We start from the raw sequence: 16,673 nt of genomic DNA on the forward strand, positions 1-16,673 counted from the left end.
CTTTGTTAGTTGCCGGCTATACCTGGGACCTCTACCATAGGTGCAGGCAGTGCAGCTGCTATGGGGCCCAGACCTGAGAGGGGCCTACCTTCCCTGTCAAAATTACATGTGCTGTACAGTATACATTTTTCACCATTGGTAGATACATAGGGGCACTTGCAAACTTTTACCTTGGGGGCTATAATATATCTATTTATATTGATCCCGTGGACCTGTGCATTGTAATATGGTATAAAATAAACTGGAGGGCATAATACTGTTACATAATATAAACTAAAGCACTGTAATGTGGCACAATATAAAGTGGATGTACTATAGTGTGTCATAATATGAACTGTATCATAATATGAATTGGGGATACTGTGTTGCATAATGTGTACAGTCAGCCCTTCAATGTGACATAATGTGAATTAGAGCACTACTGTGGTTCATAAAATATACTAGCACACTACTATGGGACATAAACATTAACTAAGGCACTACTGTGGTTCAGAAAATGAACTATGGCACTATTATGGGGCATACAATTAACAGGACAGGGGCCCTTCAAAATGTTGCTATGGGGTCCATTAAGCTCTGGCTACGCCCCTGCACTGACTTGATGTGTAACCGTCAGTATAGATATCACTGTCAGGTATTTGCAGAGCCAGGCCGGGAGGTAGTGGATAGATAGACAGTTACAAGATCAACATTCAATAGGTTGACAATATAGGGTTCACAGTCAAAAGGTCGACAGGGTCAAAAAGTTGACAGTCAAAATGTCAACAGGGCCAAAAGGTTAACAGGGTCAAAAGGTTGACATGGGAAATGTCGACACACGTATGGTTGACATATTTTTTTCAGGATTTTTACTTGTTTTTACAACTTCTGCTGCATTTACTATCCATGTCACAAACTATTACCATTAGTAACCTTGTGGCAAAAGAAGCGAGCCACCCAAACCAAAGTTGGGTTAAATATGTTTAAAAACACAAAATAACATTAAAAAAATACTTTTTTGTGTCAGCTTTTTTCATGTTGACCTGTTGACCCTGCCGACCTATTGACCCTGTTGACCTTTTGACACTTTTGACCTGTCGACCTTTTGCCCTTGTCAATCTTTTGACCCGGTTGACCTTTTGACTGTCGACCTAAAGCTGTCAACCTAATGACTGTCGACATTTATAATGTCTATGTTCTGTATCACACCCGCATGGCCGGGGTCTCTTGCTGGCCTGCCCTGGTTCCTCTCATTAACTTCCAGAGATTGTGCTGAATTAGCGTGTCCTCTCTTGTTGCTTTGCTTTGCCGGGTTAAAGGATGAAAATTGCCAGGAGCAGGCATGTCAATTGTATGAAGCAATCGCCCTTTTGGGGTCTGGCTTCTTATAAGTTGGAACTGGAAGTAATAGGATAATCAATGTGGAAAGGCAGCAGTAGTGGTGGGATCTAATGCTGTATGCAACTATGCATTTTATCCACCACCGTGGACTTTTTCAAGTTGAATGCTCTCATTTGTCTTTTACTTATTTAAATCCCTGAAATACCTGACATGCTGCGCCAGGTAGAGTCCCTTACACACATTGCACAAGATAGAGCCTCATATACACATGCCAGGTACAGCCACTTATACACACTGTGCCAGGTAGAGCCTCTTATACACATTGCGCCAGGTAGCCCCTTATACAGATTGTGTGGGGTAGCCCCTTCTATACATTGCACCAGGTAGCCCCTTATACACATACGCCAGGTAGCCCCTTATACACATTGTGTCAGGTAGTCTCTTATACACATTGCACCAGGTAGCCCCTTATACACATACGCCAGGTAGCCCCTTATACACATTGTACCAGGTAGAGCCTCTTACAAACATTGCGCCAGGTAGCCCCTTATACACACTGCACCAGATAGAGCCTCTTGTACACACTGTGCCAGGTAGCCCCTTATACACATTGCGCCAGGTAGCCCCTTAAACACATTGCTCCATGTAGCCTTTTATACTCATTGGACCAGGTAGCCCCTTATACACATTGTGGCAGTTAGGCTCTTATACACACTGTGCCAGGTAGCCTCTTATACACATTGCGCCAGGTAGCCTCTTATACACATTGCGCCAGGTAGCCCCTTATGCACATTGCGCCAGATAGCCCCTTAAACACATTGCTCCAGGTAGCCTTTTAGAGACATTGTACAGGTAGCCCCTTACACACATTGCACCAGGTAGCCTCTTATATACACTGTGCCAGGTAGCCTCTTATACATATTGCACAAGGTAGCCACTTATATACATTGCACCAGGTAGAGTCTCTTATACACATTGTGCCATGTAGCCCTTATACACATTGCAAAATCCTTATGTCCTCACGGTCCTCGAAAAGACAACACAATATAATAAGATCCTCAATCCTTCTATTGCTTTAGCCCCCGGTTTTGCTGAAACTGACCTTTCTTAAAAACAATGCGTTCACATAAAGGTTTCTTTCATCACATCTTCTATACACAGCAATGCGATACACCTAACGTCAAACCATTAAAACGGCTTACCTTACTGATAAGCCCTATATGCATCAAAAGGTATCTTTTTGTGTTCTCCTTCACAGGGATCTCCTCCGTTCAAAAGATAAGCTCCGTGTCCTCTTTTTAAAATTTGATATTTAATTTTACCACAAACAAGTGGCATAAAAAAGGATAAAAATACAAATACAAAAGACAATAAGGTACCCAACTGTAGACAGGCAAGGCCACTTCCACTTACACCCCTTAGATGGAATAGGGGTTTAATCTCAAACCACCGGAGAATAAGGAGTTACAATCAATCCAAGTGGGTATAAACATAAGCGGTGGGGTTCAAGCCTGGGGTCCTTCTATAGCTGTACCAATGCGTTTCAGATGTAAATCCTTCCTCAGGGTTTAATTTTGGAAGTGACCCTCTCGGTCTTATATACCCACTAGCCATTATCACATGACAATATCATCCAATGGCGTTTCAGTAACACCTAATCATATCTTTCTTCATAACTGATACTCTCCAAACTACATGTACACATAAACCTGCATACATTAATCATATACAATTATATCAATTCATATTGCTACTAAAAACCGTTCTAAAACAACATAAATTCATAATAATTGGTAATGCATAAGATCCGGTTATAGTCCAGACAATCTGAATCTTCATGTGTTAATACTCCAGTTCCTGGACTATATTAGCCATCTCTTCAATAAGTCCTAACTCCAAAACCCTCCCCCTTTGTTTGTGATGCAATAGCTCCATCTCTGGCTCCTCAATTTGTTTCATCGTTGCTATGGAAACCGCACGTACTCAGTGGTAATCGGAAATGCACACTTCTCCCATAATGGTCCTAGTTACAGGGAGCTCCTTTCTGTATTTGGTGCGCAAATGTCATTTCCTCCGCGGCTCTCATGGAGCGCATCCAGCCGGGGAGTATTCATCGCGCATCAATTCCGGGATTTGGAGCGCATACCGGAAGTTGGTTAGCAGCCGCTGTGGAACGCATATCACCGCTCCACATACCGCATTCACCGGCAGGGGGGAGAAATAAAGAGGGATTAATACAATATACTGGTCACTAAAAACATCGGTGGTCATTCCGAGTTGTTCGCTCGCAAGCTGCTTTTAGCAGCTTTGCACACGCTAAGCCGCCGCCTACTGGGAGTGAATCTTAGCTTATCAAAATTGCGAACGAAAGATTTGCAATATTGCGATAAGACATCTCTGTGCAGTTTCTGAGTAACTCGAGACTTACTCGGCATCTGCGATCAGTTCAGTGCTTGTCGTTCCTGGTTTGACGTCACAAACACACCCAGCGTTCGCCCAGACACTCCTCCGTTTCTCCAGCCACTCCCGCGTTTTTCCCAGAAACGGTAGCGTTTTTTCACACACACCCATAAAACGGCCAGTTTCCGCCCAGAAACACCCACTTCCTGTCAATCACATTACGATCACCAGAACGAAGAAAAAACCGTGAGTAAAATTCCTAACTGCATAGCAAATTTACTTGGCGCAGTCGCAGTGCGAACATTGCGCATGCGCACTAAGCGGAAAATCGTTGCGATGCGAAGAAATTTACCGAGCGAACAACTCGGAATGACCCCCATTAAACAGAGTCATATATTAACCTACTAGTATGTACTTAGCCTTTTGAAATGTCACTATAACATACACACGGACCTATGTTCTAAACTCCCCATTACAATCCACTTTTTTGCATATCGCAATACAGAAGATTCACTGATTACTAACTATCTACAGGAACCATTTGGTCTCAAAATCCATATTGAGACCTTTTGGATGCAGAGTTTTTAATTCAAAAATCTTTCTTATCTCTGCTCTCACCAATCTCTCTTCATCATCGTTCCTACGCCAGTTAGAATTTACACATAGAATAGCACAGAAACTAGTCAGCTGAGAAATATCGCATTTATGAGCATTTTTAAAATGGAGTGAGACATTATGTGTCTCTAATCCATTTTTAATATTGCGAGCGTGTTCCGCCATGCGTGTCTTAAGCATTCTAGTAGTCCGTCCAACATATTGGGACCCACAGGCACATTCTAATAGATACACACAATTTTGGGTGGAGCATGTAAAAAATTCCCTTATGGGATAGGTATGTTTGGTATATGATGATGTATACTCCATAATTTTATTTCTTTTATCTTTACAGGAGCGACACATCTTACATTTGCCGCACCTGTAAAACCTTTGGACTTAATCCTGGTTTGCATCTTCGGAACCGATATGACACTATTAACAATATCATTCTTCAAATTTCTCGCCTTTCTATACACAAATCTAGGAGTTTTAGAGACATACCCCTCTAGTATCGGGTCCCTATTAAGGATACCCCAATGTTTTCTTATAATCCTCTCTATTTCTTTATACTGACTGTTATAGCCTGTAATAAAGGCTACTTCCCCACTTCTCCTGTTGACACTATCCTTTCCTTTTTTTAGGCTTTTAGTAGTGATGAGCGGGTTCGGATCCTCGGGATCCTAACCCTCCCGAACTTCACCTTTTTTTGCACGGGTCCGAGCAACTCGGATCCTCCCGCCTTTCTCGGTTAACCCGAGCGCGCCCGAACGTCATCATCCCGCGGTCGGATTCTCACAAGATTCGTATTCTATATAAGGAGCCGCGCGTCGCCGCCATTTTTCACTCGTGCATTGGAGATGATCGTGAGAGGACGTGGCTGGCGTCCTCTCAGTTTCTATGTTCAGTGGGCTGCAAATATCTGTGCTCAGTGTGCTGCAAATATCTGTGCTCAGTGTGCTGCAAATATCTGTGCTCAGTGTGCTGCAAGTGCAAATATCTACGTTCTCTGCCTGAAAAACGCTCCATATCTGTGCTCAGTGTGCTGCAAATATCTGTGCTCAGTGTGCTAATTGCTTTATTGTGGGGACTGGGGACCAGCAGTATTATATAGTAGAAGGACAGTGCAGAGTTTTGCTGTCCAGTGACTACCAGTATTATACGTTCTCTGCCTGAAAAACGCTCCATATCTGCGCTGCATTGTAGTATATAGTAGGAGGACAGTGCAGAATTTTGCTGACCACCAGTATAACTATGTATATAGCAGTACGGTACAGTGGTCCACTGCTCTACCTCTGTGTCGTCATGTATACTATCACATCCATACCTGTGGTGCATTTCAGTTTTGCACAGTTTGCTGACCACCAGTATATAATATATAGCAGTACGGTACAGTAGGCCACTGCTCTACCTACCTCTGTGTCGTCAAGTATACTATCCATCCATACCTGTGGTGCATTTCAGTTTTGCACAGTTTGCTGACCACCAGTATATAAGATATAGCAGTACGGTACAGTAGGCCACTGCTCTACCTACCTCTGTGTCGTCAAGTATACTATCCATCCATACCTGGGGTGCATTTCAGTTTTGCACAGTTTGCTGACCACCAGTATATAATATATAGCAGTACGGTACAGTAGGCCACTGCTCTACCTACCTCTGTGTTGTCAAGTATACTATCCATCCATACCTGTGGTGCATTTCAGTTTTGCACAGTTTGCTGACCACCAGTATATATAATATATAGCAGTACATAGAAACATAGAATTTGACGGCAGATAAGAACCACTTGGCCCATCTAGTCTGCCCCTTTTTTATTGTATCCTTTAGGCAATCTCAACCCTTTTTTAACCTTAATTCTTTGTAAGGATATTCATATGCCTGTCCCAAGCATGTTTAAATTGCCCTACATTCTTAGCCTCTACCACCTCTGATGGGAGGCTATTCCACTTATCCACTACCCTTTCTGGGAAGTAATTTTCCCTTAAATTTCCCCTGAACCTCCCCCCCTCCAGTCTCAATGTATGCCCTCGAGTTCTAATACTTCTTTTCCTTTGAAGAATGTTTCCCTCCTGAACTTTGTTAAGACCCTTGATATATTTGAAAGTTTCTATCATGTCCCCCTTTTCCCTACTCTCCTCCAAACTATACATGTTAAGATCTTTTAGCCTTTCCAGGTAAGTTTTGTGATGTAGGCCATGCACCATTTTAGTTTCCCTTCTTTGTACATTCTCTAATGTATTTATATCCTTCTGGAGATAGGGTCTCCAGAACTGGACACAGTATTCCAGATGGGGCCGTACCAATGACCTATACAGTGGCATTATCACTTCTTTTTTCCTGCTACTGATTCCTCTCCCTATGCAACCAAGCATCTGACTTGCCTTTCTCATTGCTTTGTTGCATTGCTTTCCTGCCTTCAAGTCACTTGAAATAGTGACTCCTAAATCTCTTTCCTCCTCAGTAGTTTCCATTATAGTACCCTTGATACTATACTCAGCCTTTGGGTTTTTGAGTCCCAAGTGCATGATTTTGCATTTTTTAGCATTAAACTGTAGTTGCCACGTTCTTGACCATTTCTCAAGCCTACCTAGGGCATTAATCATTTGTTTGACCCCTCCCGGTGTGTCTACCCTGTTGCATATCTTTGTATCATCTGCAAAAAGGCATATCTTCCCTTCAATACCATCTGCAATGTCACCAACAAAGATATTAAAGAGAACTGGACCAAGTACAGATCCCTGGGGTACTCCACTGGTAACATTTCCCTCCATAGATTGCACTCCATTAACTACGACTGTCTGTTTCCTATCCTGCAACCAGGTTCTTATCCATTTAACTGATTTATAATCCACCCCCAGGCTTTTAAGTTTATTTAGCAGTCTGCGATGTGGGACAGTGTCAAATGCCTTACTAAAGTCTAGATATGCTACATCTACAGCTCCCCCTTGATCTATTATTTTCATCACAGAGTCAAAAAAGTCAATAAGATTTGTTTGGCATGATCTCCCACCAGTAAATCCATGCTGTTTTGGATCCTGTAAGTTGTTTGATTTAAGATATTCCACTACTCTTTCTTTTAATAGTTTTTCCATTACTTTCCCTACTACTGATGTAAGGCTTACTGGTCTGTAGTTACTTGCTTCTTCCTTGCTTCCACTTTTGTGCAGTGGAACTACATTTGCTATTTTCCAGTCCTCTGGAATAGCACCTGTATTTAGTGACTGGTTAAATAATTCTGTTAAAGGTGTAACCAGCACATCTTTTAGCTCTTTGAGTATCCTTGGGTGTATCCCATCTGGTCCCATTGATTTATCCACTTTTAGTTTTGAAAGTTCTGTTAGGACCTTCTCCTCTGTAAATGTATTTTCATCTACCTTATTTTTATGAATGTCCTTGCAACTTAACTGTGGACCCATCCCTTTTTCTGTAGTAAATACTGAGCAAAAATAATTATTTAGGTGATCTGCTATTGCCTTGTCTCCCTCCACCAAATGCCCACTCTCTGTCTTAAGTCTTATTATTCCTCCATTTGATTTTCTCCTTTCACTTATATACTTAAAAAAGTTTTGCCCCCTTTATCTACTGACTGGGCCATTTTCTCCTCAGCTTCTGCCTTTGCACGTCTGATCACTTTCTTAGCATCCTTCCGTCTGTCCAGATACACCTCTTTGTCGTTATTATTTTGAGTCTGTTTGTATTTCCTAAAAGCCATCTTTTTTGCTTTCACACTAGTTGATACTTCTTTTGTGAACCACACTGGCTTCCTTTTCCTGGTGCTTTTCCTAACCATTTTGATACAAAGGTCTGTTGCACTTAGTATTGCACTTTTCAGTTTTTTCCACCTCTCCTGCACTCCTTCCAAGTTCCTCCAGTCTGCCAATGAATCACTTAAACATCTCCCCATTTTTGCAAAGTCAGCATTTCTAAAATCCAACACCTTTGTTTTTGTGTGACAGGAGTTGGATCCTGTCTTTATACTAAACCATACTGCTTGATGATCACTGGATCCCAGGTGCTCACCCACATATATATCAGATATCATATCACCATTCCTAAGAATTAGATCTAATATTGAGTCTTTGCGAGTGGGCTCCCTCACCAATTGCTTGAGAGATGCTCCCTGTAAGGAATGTAGAAATTTGCCACTTGTAGCTGAACTTGCAAAAGACGGATGGTACGGAAGTACGGTACAGTAGGCCACTGCTCTACCTACCTCTGTGTCGTCAAGTATACTATCCATCCATACCTGTGGTGCATTTCAGTTTTGCACAGTTTGCTGACCACCAGTATATAATATATAGCAGTACAGTAGTCCACTGCTCTACCTACCTCTGTGTCTCAAGTATACTATCCATCCATACCTGTGGTGCATTTCAGTTTTGCACAGTTTGCTGACCACCAGTATATATAATATATAGCAGTACGGTACAGTAGGCCACTGCTCTACCTACCTCTGTGTCATCAAGTATACTATCCATCCATACCTGTGGTGCATTTCAGTTTTGCACAGTTTGCTGACCACCAGTATATAATATATAGCAGTATGGTACAGTAGGCCACTGATCTACCTACCTCTGTGTCGTCAAGAATACTATCCATCCATACCTGTGGTGCATTTCAGTTTTGCACAGTTTGCTGACCAGCAGTATATAATATATAGCAGTACGGTACAGTAGGCCACTGCTATACCTACCTCTGTGTCGTCAAGTATACTATCCATCCATACCTGTGGTGCATTTCAGTTTTGCACAGTTTGCTGACCATCAGTATATATAATATATAGCAGTACGGTACAGTAGGCCACTGCTCTACCTACCTCTGTGTCATCAAGTATACTATCCATCCATACCTGTGGTGCATTTCAGTTTTGCACAGTTTGCTGACCACCAGTATATAATATATAGCAGTATGGTACAGTAGGCCACTGATCTACCTACCTCTGTGTCGTCAAGAATACTATCCATCCATACCTGTGGTGCATTTCAGTTTTGCACAGTTTGCTGACCACCAGTATATAATATATAGCAGTACGGTACAGAAGGCCACTGCTCTACCTACCTCTGTGTCGTCAAGTATACTATCCATCCATACCTGTGGTGCATTTCAGTTTTGCACAGTTTGCTGACCACCAGTATATAATATATAGCAGTACGGTACAGAAGGCCACTGCTCTACTTACCTCTGTGTCGTCCAGTATACTATCCATCCATACCTGTGGTGCATTTCAGTTTTGCACAGTTTGCTGACCACCAGTATATAATATATAGCAGTATGGTACAGTAGGCCACTGCTCTACCTATCTCTGTGTCGTCAAGAATACTATCCATCCATACCTGTGGTGCATTTCAGTTTTGCACAGTTTGCTGACCACCAGTATATATAATATATAGCAGTACGGTACAGTAGGCCACTGCTCTACCTACCTCTGTGTCGTCAAGTATACTATCCATCCATACCTGTGGTGCATTTCAGTTTTTGTGCGCAGTATATATAGTAGTAGGCCATTGCTATTGACAAATATATTACTGGCATATAATTCCATACATTAAAATATGGAGAACAAAAATGTGGCGGGTAAAATAGGGAAAGATCCAGATCCACTTCCACCTCATGCTGAAGCTGCTGCCACTAGTCATGGCCGAGACGATGAAATGCCATCAATGTCGTCTTCCAAGGCCGATGCCCAATGTCATAGTAGAGAGCATGTAAAATCCAAAAAACAAAAGTTCAGTAAAATGACCCAAAAATCAATATTAAAATCGTCTGAGGAGACGCGTAAACTTGCCAATATGCCATTTACGCCACGGAGTGGCAAGGAACGGCTGAGGCCCTCTCCTATGTTCCTCATGACTAGTGGGTCAGCTTCACATGAGGATGTAAGAACTCATCCTCCTGCTAGAAAACTTAATAGACTTAAGATGGCAAAAGCACAGCAAAGAACTGTGCGTTCTTCTAAATCACAAATTCCCAAGGAGAGTCCAATTGTGTCGGTTGCGATGCCTGACCTTCCCAACACTGGACGGGAAGAGGTGGCGCCTTCCACCATTTGCACGCCCCCTGCAAGTGCTGGAAGGAGCACCCGCAGTCCAGTTCCTGATAGTCAAATTGAAGATGTCACTGTTGAAGTACACCAGGATGAGGATATGGGTGTTGCTGGCGCTGGGGAGGAAATTGACAAGGAGGATTCTGATGGTGAGGTGGTTTGTTTAAGTCAGGCACCCTTGGAGACACCTGTTGTCCGTGGGACGAATATGGGCATTGACATGCCTGGTCAAAATACAAAAAAAATCACCTCTTCGGTGTGGAATTATTTCAACAGAAATGCTGACAACTGGTGTCAAGCTGTGTGTTGCCTTTGTCAAGCTGTAATAAGTAGGGGTAAGCACGTTAACCACCTAGGAACATCCTCCCTTATACGTCACCTGGAGCGCATTCATTAGAAGTCATTGACAAGTTCAAAAACTTTGGGTGACAGCGGAAGCAGTCCACTGCCAACTAAATCCCTTCCTCTTGTAACCAAACTCACGCAAACCACACCACCAACTCCCTCAGTGTCAATTTCCTCCTTAGACAGGAAAGCCAATAGTCCTGCAGGCCATGTCACTGTCAAGTCTGACGAGTCCTCTCCTGCCTGGGATTCCTCCGATGCATCCTTGAGTGTAACGCCTACTGCTGCTGTTGTTGCTGCTGGGAGTCGATCGTCGTCCCAGAGGGGAAGTCGGAAGACCACTTGTACTACTTCCAGTGAGAAATTAACTGTACAACAGTCCTTTGCGAGGAAGATGAAATATCACAGCAGTCATCCTGCTGCAAAGCGGATAACTCAGGCCTTGGCAGCCTGGGTGGTGAGAAACGTGTTTCCGGTATCCACCGTTAATTCACAGGGAACTAGAGAATTGATTAAGATACTGTGTCCCCGGTACCAAATACCATCTAGGTTCCATTTCTCTAGACAGGCAATACCGAAAATGTACACAGACGTCAGAAAAAGAGTCACCAGTGTCCTGAAAAATGCAGTTGTACCCAATGTCCACTTAACCACGGACATGTGGACAAGTGGAGCAGGGCAGACTCAGGACTATATGACTGTAACAGCCCACTGGGTAGATGTATTGCCTCCCGCAGCAAGAACAGCAGCGGCGGCACCAGTAGCAGCATCTCGCAAACACCAACTCGTTCCTAGGCAGGCTACGCTTTGTATCACCGCTTTCCATAAAAGGCACACAGCTGACAACCTCTTACGGAAACTGAGGAACATCATCGCAGAATGGCTTACCCCAATTGGACTCTCCTGGGGATTTGTGACATCGGACAATGCCACCAATATTGTGCGTGCATTACATCTGGGCAAATTCCAGCACGTCCCATGTTTTGCACATACATTGAATTTGGTGGTGCAGAATTATTTAAAAAACGACAGGGGCGTGCAAGAGATGCTGTCGGTGGCCCGAAGAATTGCGGGCCACTTTCGGCATTCAGCCACCGCGTGCCGAAGACTGGAGCACCAGCAAACAGTCCTGAACCTGCCCTGCCATCATCTGAAGCAAGAGGTGGTAACGAGGTGGAATTCAACCCTCTATATGCTTCAGAGGATGGAGGAGCAGCAAAAGGCCATTCAAGCCTATACATCTGCCTACGATATAGGCAAAGGAGGGGGAATGCACCTGACTCAAGCGCAGTGGAGAATGATTTCAACGTTGTGCAAGGTTCTGCAACCCTTTGAACTTGCCACACGTGAAGTTAGTTCAGACACTGCCAGCCTGAGTCAGGTCATTCCCCTCATCAGGCTTTTGCTGAAGAAGCTGGAGAGATTGAAGGTGGAGCTAAAACAGAGCGATTCCGCTAGGCATGTGGGACTTGTGGATGAACGATGACTTTTTCAAAGGTGATATCCTGCTTCCAGAGTGTGCAGTATTTAAGCTCTGAACTAATCAGAGTGAACAGCTGTCAAAAATCAGTATCTAATTACAATAATGCTTAATAGCGTTGGCTCTCTTATCAGTAGTAAAATGAATCATGAAACAAACAAAAAAATATTTTTGAGGATCAGCGAGATACCTTTCAAAATAAAGTCTCTCTGATTTTCTTCGGTTCCATACTTCTCCCAAAAAAACCTGATCGCCTCTAAACCATGGCCCTCATTCCGAGTTGTTCGCTCGCAAGCGGATTTTAGCAGATTTGCTCATGCTAAGCCGCCGCCTACTGGGAGTGAATCTTAGCATCTTAAAATTGCGAACGATGTATTCGCAATATTGCGATTACACACCTCGTAGCAGTTTCTGAGTAGCTCCAGACTTACTCGGCATCTGCGATCATTTCAGTACTTGTCGTTCCTGGTTTGACGTCACAAACACACCCAGCGTTCGCCCAGACACTCCTCCATTTCTCCGGCCACTCCTGCGTTTTTTCCGGAAACGGTAGCGTTTTTTCCCACACGCCCATAAAACGGTCTGTTTCCGCCAAGTAACACCCATTTCATGTCAATCACATTACGATCGCCAGAACGATGAAAAAGCCGTGAGTAAAATTCCTAACTGCATAGCAAATTTACTTGGCGCAGTCGCAGTGCGGACATTGCGCATGCGCATTAAGCGGAAAATCGCTGCGATGCGAAGATTTTTACAGAGCGAACAACTCGGAATGAGGGCCCATGTTCATGCTCTATGACCGTGTACAGCGACGTAACGTCCGCCGTAACCAGCATAAGCCCGGGCCGCCATTCAATCTCTTTAAGCCTATTTATAGTGCCAATTGTGTTCTTGAGATATGAACGGGTTAATTTAACCATTGGTTGTAACTTTCTATCTATAAAGTATGATAAATTTGACAGGCAGGAATTCGTGCCAGCCACAATTGGTCGTCCTGGCGGCTTCTCCTTATTTTTGTGGATTTTAGGCAGTACATAATGTACTGGTACAGATGGACTCTCAATGACGATAAATTCACTATCTTCCTTGGTTATTACTTGCCTAGACATATAAATGGCCAAGAATATCTTTAATTTATCTTCAATACTAACCGCAGGATTACCCCTTAATTTTTTATATGTGTCCCCATCCTGTAACTGTCTAAAAACCTCAGCATTGTAGTCCTCCAAATTCATGACCACAACACTGCCCCCCTTATCAGCGGGCTTCACTACTATGCTTTTATTTTCCCTTAAAGTTTTGATGACATTACGTTCTTCTTTGGTGAGGTTCATTTTCCTATTTGGTTTCAAGTTAATACTTTCTAGGTCATTCTTCACAGACTTCTCAAAGGCTTCTATAAAACTACCTTTTTTGTGTCTAGGGTAGAAGGTGGATTTACGTCTTAGTTTGACTTCCTCCTCAACCTGGGGTACCTTAAGTTCCTGTTTACCTTTAAAATATCTTTTAAGGGTAAGTCGTCTAACAAATCTTTATATATCAACAAAGACATCAAATTTATCACATCTGTTTGACGGGGCAAACTTGAGGCCCTTTTTGAGGATCCCTTCCTCATCCTTCGTTAGCTCATAATCACTTAGATTATAAATTTTAGTGGCATTTTTACTCTCCACTCTATCATCCTGGGGAGCAGGAGTCACTATCTCCTTGTTGTTCTCCTCATGTATAATATTAAGCTCTTTTATTGATTCTCTAATCTTTCATTTTCTCGAATTCAGAGCTCTACCCTTCCCCCCTCTCTTCCCTCTTACTTTAATTTTATCATGACTTACCTCCATTTTTTGTAGTTCCTTTCTCTCACCTCTAAAAAAATGCCTTTTGAAGTTGGGGTTATCCTGATTATATCTCCCCCTTAGATTGATCTGTCCCCGTTCCTCCCATCGATTTCTCTGACTGGGACCTGCTTGGTACCTCTCATCTCCCCCTTCTCTGTTCTCCTCTCTTTCTTCATTGAATCTCCTACCATCATACCGACTCCTCCTTCCATCATACTTCTCTCTATGTGTATTTCTGTCATTTTGATATCGGCCTATTTGGTATGTTTTTTTCTCATTATACTTCTCTGTTCTTCTTTTATAATTGCTCCTTTTTTCAACCTAATCGGAGTTCTCTCCATGCTAACCCTACTTTCCTTAATTTCCTCGGATTTAGATGTTCCTTCTCTACCATTTTTCTTAACTTCTTCAATATCCCTAAAATATTTCTTACGTTTTTTGTCCTTTATCTCCTTTTCATTTCTTGACACCTTCCTAATAACCTCCTCTTCCATTTCTTTAAAGTCCCTGAGTTCAGAAAAAGGCTCTACCAGAGATCTTAAAATATCGATCTCTTCCTCTAGATTCTTGAGAACCTTGCTCTTTTCTACCACAATGAGTTGCATGAGGGAGTATGAGCAGACATCAAGAATCTTTTGCGATTCGTTCTGAAAGTCAGTGGATTCAATATTGAAAGAGGGTGCCTTAATAATTCTCAAACCTTTCGTTACAAGGCCCTCTGAACAATATTTTTCAAGGAAAGCTATTTCCCACCAAATCCTGCTTTCTTTTATAAGTAATTTCTCCAATTTCGACATCGCTTCTTCTAAATTATTATCTGTTAAATCGATGTCTCTGTTTTCACTAAAGAGACTATCGATCTGCGCCTGTCTGTTAGTTCTATGTGAGAACATAGTGTAGGCAGCAAGACAAAGTTATATGGTAAAGGATATACAGATAGGAAAGAAAACAATAACTTGCGCCCTAGCTGCAGCTTGGCACTCATCCAATAGAAAACCACTTCTCTCTTAGGCACACAAATAAACAAGATGAACGGTCTCCAAGCGCTGCTAATCAGATCCAAAATCCTTATGTCCTGACGGTCCTCGAAAAGACAACACAATATAATAAGATCCTCAATCCTTCTATTGCTTTAGCCCGCGGTTTTGATGAAACTGACCTTTCTTATAAACAATGCGTTCGCATAAAGGTTTCTTTAATCACATCTTCTATACACAGCAATGCGATACACCTAATGTCAAACCATTAAAACACGGCTTACCTTACTGATAAGCCCTATATGCATCAAAAGGTATCTTTTTGTGTTCTCCTTCGGATGTAAATCCTTCCTCAGGGTGTAATTTTGGAAGTGACCCTCTCGGTCTTATATACACTTGGGGAGTATCAGTTATGAAGAAAGATATGATTAGGTGTTACTGAAACCCCATTGGATGATATTGTCATGTGATAATGGCTAGTGGGTATATAAGACCGAGAGGGTCACTTCCAAAATTAAACCCTGAGGAAGGATTTACATCCGAAATGCATTGGTGCAGCTATAGAAGGACCCCAGGCTTAAACCCCACCGCTTATGTTTATACCCACTTTGATTGATTGTGACTCCTTATTCTCCGGCGGTGTGAGATTAAACCCCTATTCCATCTAAGGGGTGTAAGTCGAAGTGGCCTTGCCTGTCTACAGTTGGGTACCTTAGTGTCTTTTGTATTTGTATTTTTATCCTTTTTTATGCCACTTGTTTGTAGTAAAATTAAATATCAAATTTTAAAAAGAGGACACGGAGCTTATCTTTTGAACGGAGGAGATCCCTGTGAAGGAGAACACAAAAAGATACCTTTTGATGCATATAGGGCTTATCAGTAAGGTAAGCCGTGTTTTAATGGTTTGACGTTAGGTGTATCGCATTGCTGTGTATAGAAGATGTGATGAAAGAAACCTTTATGTGAACGCATTGTTTTTAAGAAAGGTCAGTTTCAGCAAAACCGCTGGCTAAAGCAATAGAAGGATTGAGGATCTTATTATATTGTGTTGTCTTTTCGAGGACCGTCAGGACATAAGGATTTTGGATCTGAGTAGCAGCGCTTGGAGACCGTTCATCTTGTTTATTTGAGTGTCTAAGAGAGACGTGGTTTTCTATTGGATGAGTGCCAAGCTGCAGCTAGGGCGCAAGTTATTGATTTTTTTCCTATCCTTATACACATTGCGCCATGTAGCCCCTTAAACACATTGCTCCAGGTAGCCTCATATATATTGCACCAGGTAGCCCCTTATACACATTGCACCAGGTAGCCTTTTCTACACACTGTACCAGGTAGCATCTTATACACATTGCGCCAGGTAGCCCCTTATACACATGGCACCAGGTAGAGCCACTTATACACATTGCGCCAGGTAGCCCCTTATACACATTGCGCCAAATAGCCCCATATACACATTGCTCCAGGTAGCCTTTTATACACATTGCACCAGGTAGCCCCTTATACACATTGCGCCAGGTAGCCTCTTATACACATTGTGCCAGGTAGCCTCTTATACACATTGCGCAAGGTAGCCCCTTATACACATTGCACCAGGTAGAGCCTCTTACACACATACGCCAGGTAGCCCCTTATACACACTGCACCAGGTAGAGCCTCTTATACACACTGTGCCAGGT

This window comes from Pseudophryne corroboree, chromosome 1 (genome assembly GCF_028390025.1).
Source record: "Pseudophryne corroboree isolate aPseCor3 chromosome 1, aPseCor3.hap2, whole genome shotgun sequence".
NCBI classification, from domain to species: domain Eukaryota; kingdom Metazoa; phylum Chordata; class Amphibia; order Anura; family Myobatrachidae; genus Pseudophryne; species Pseudophryne corroboree.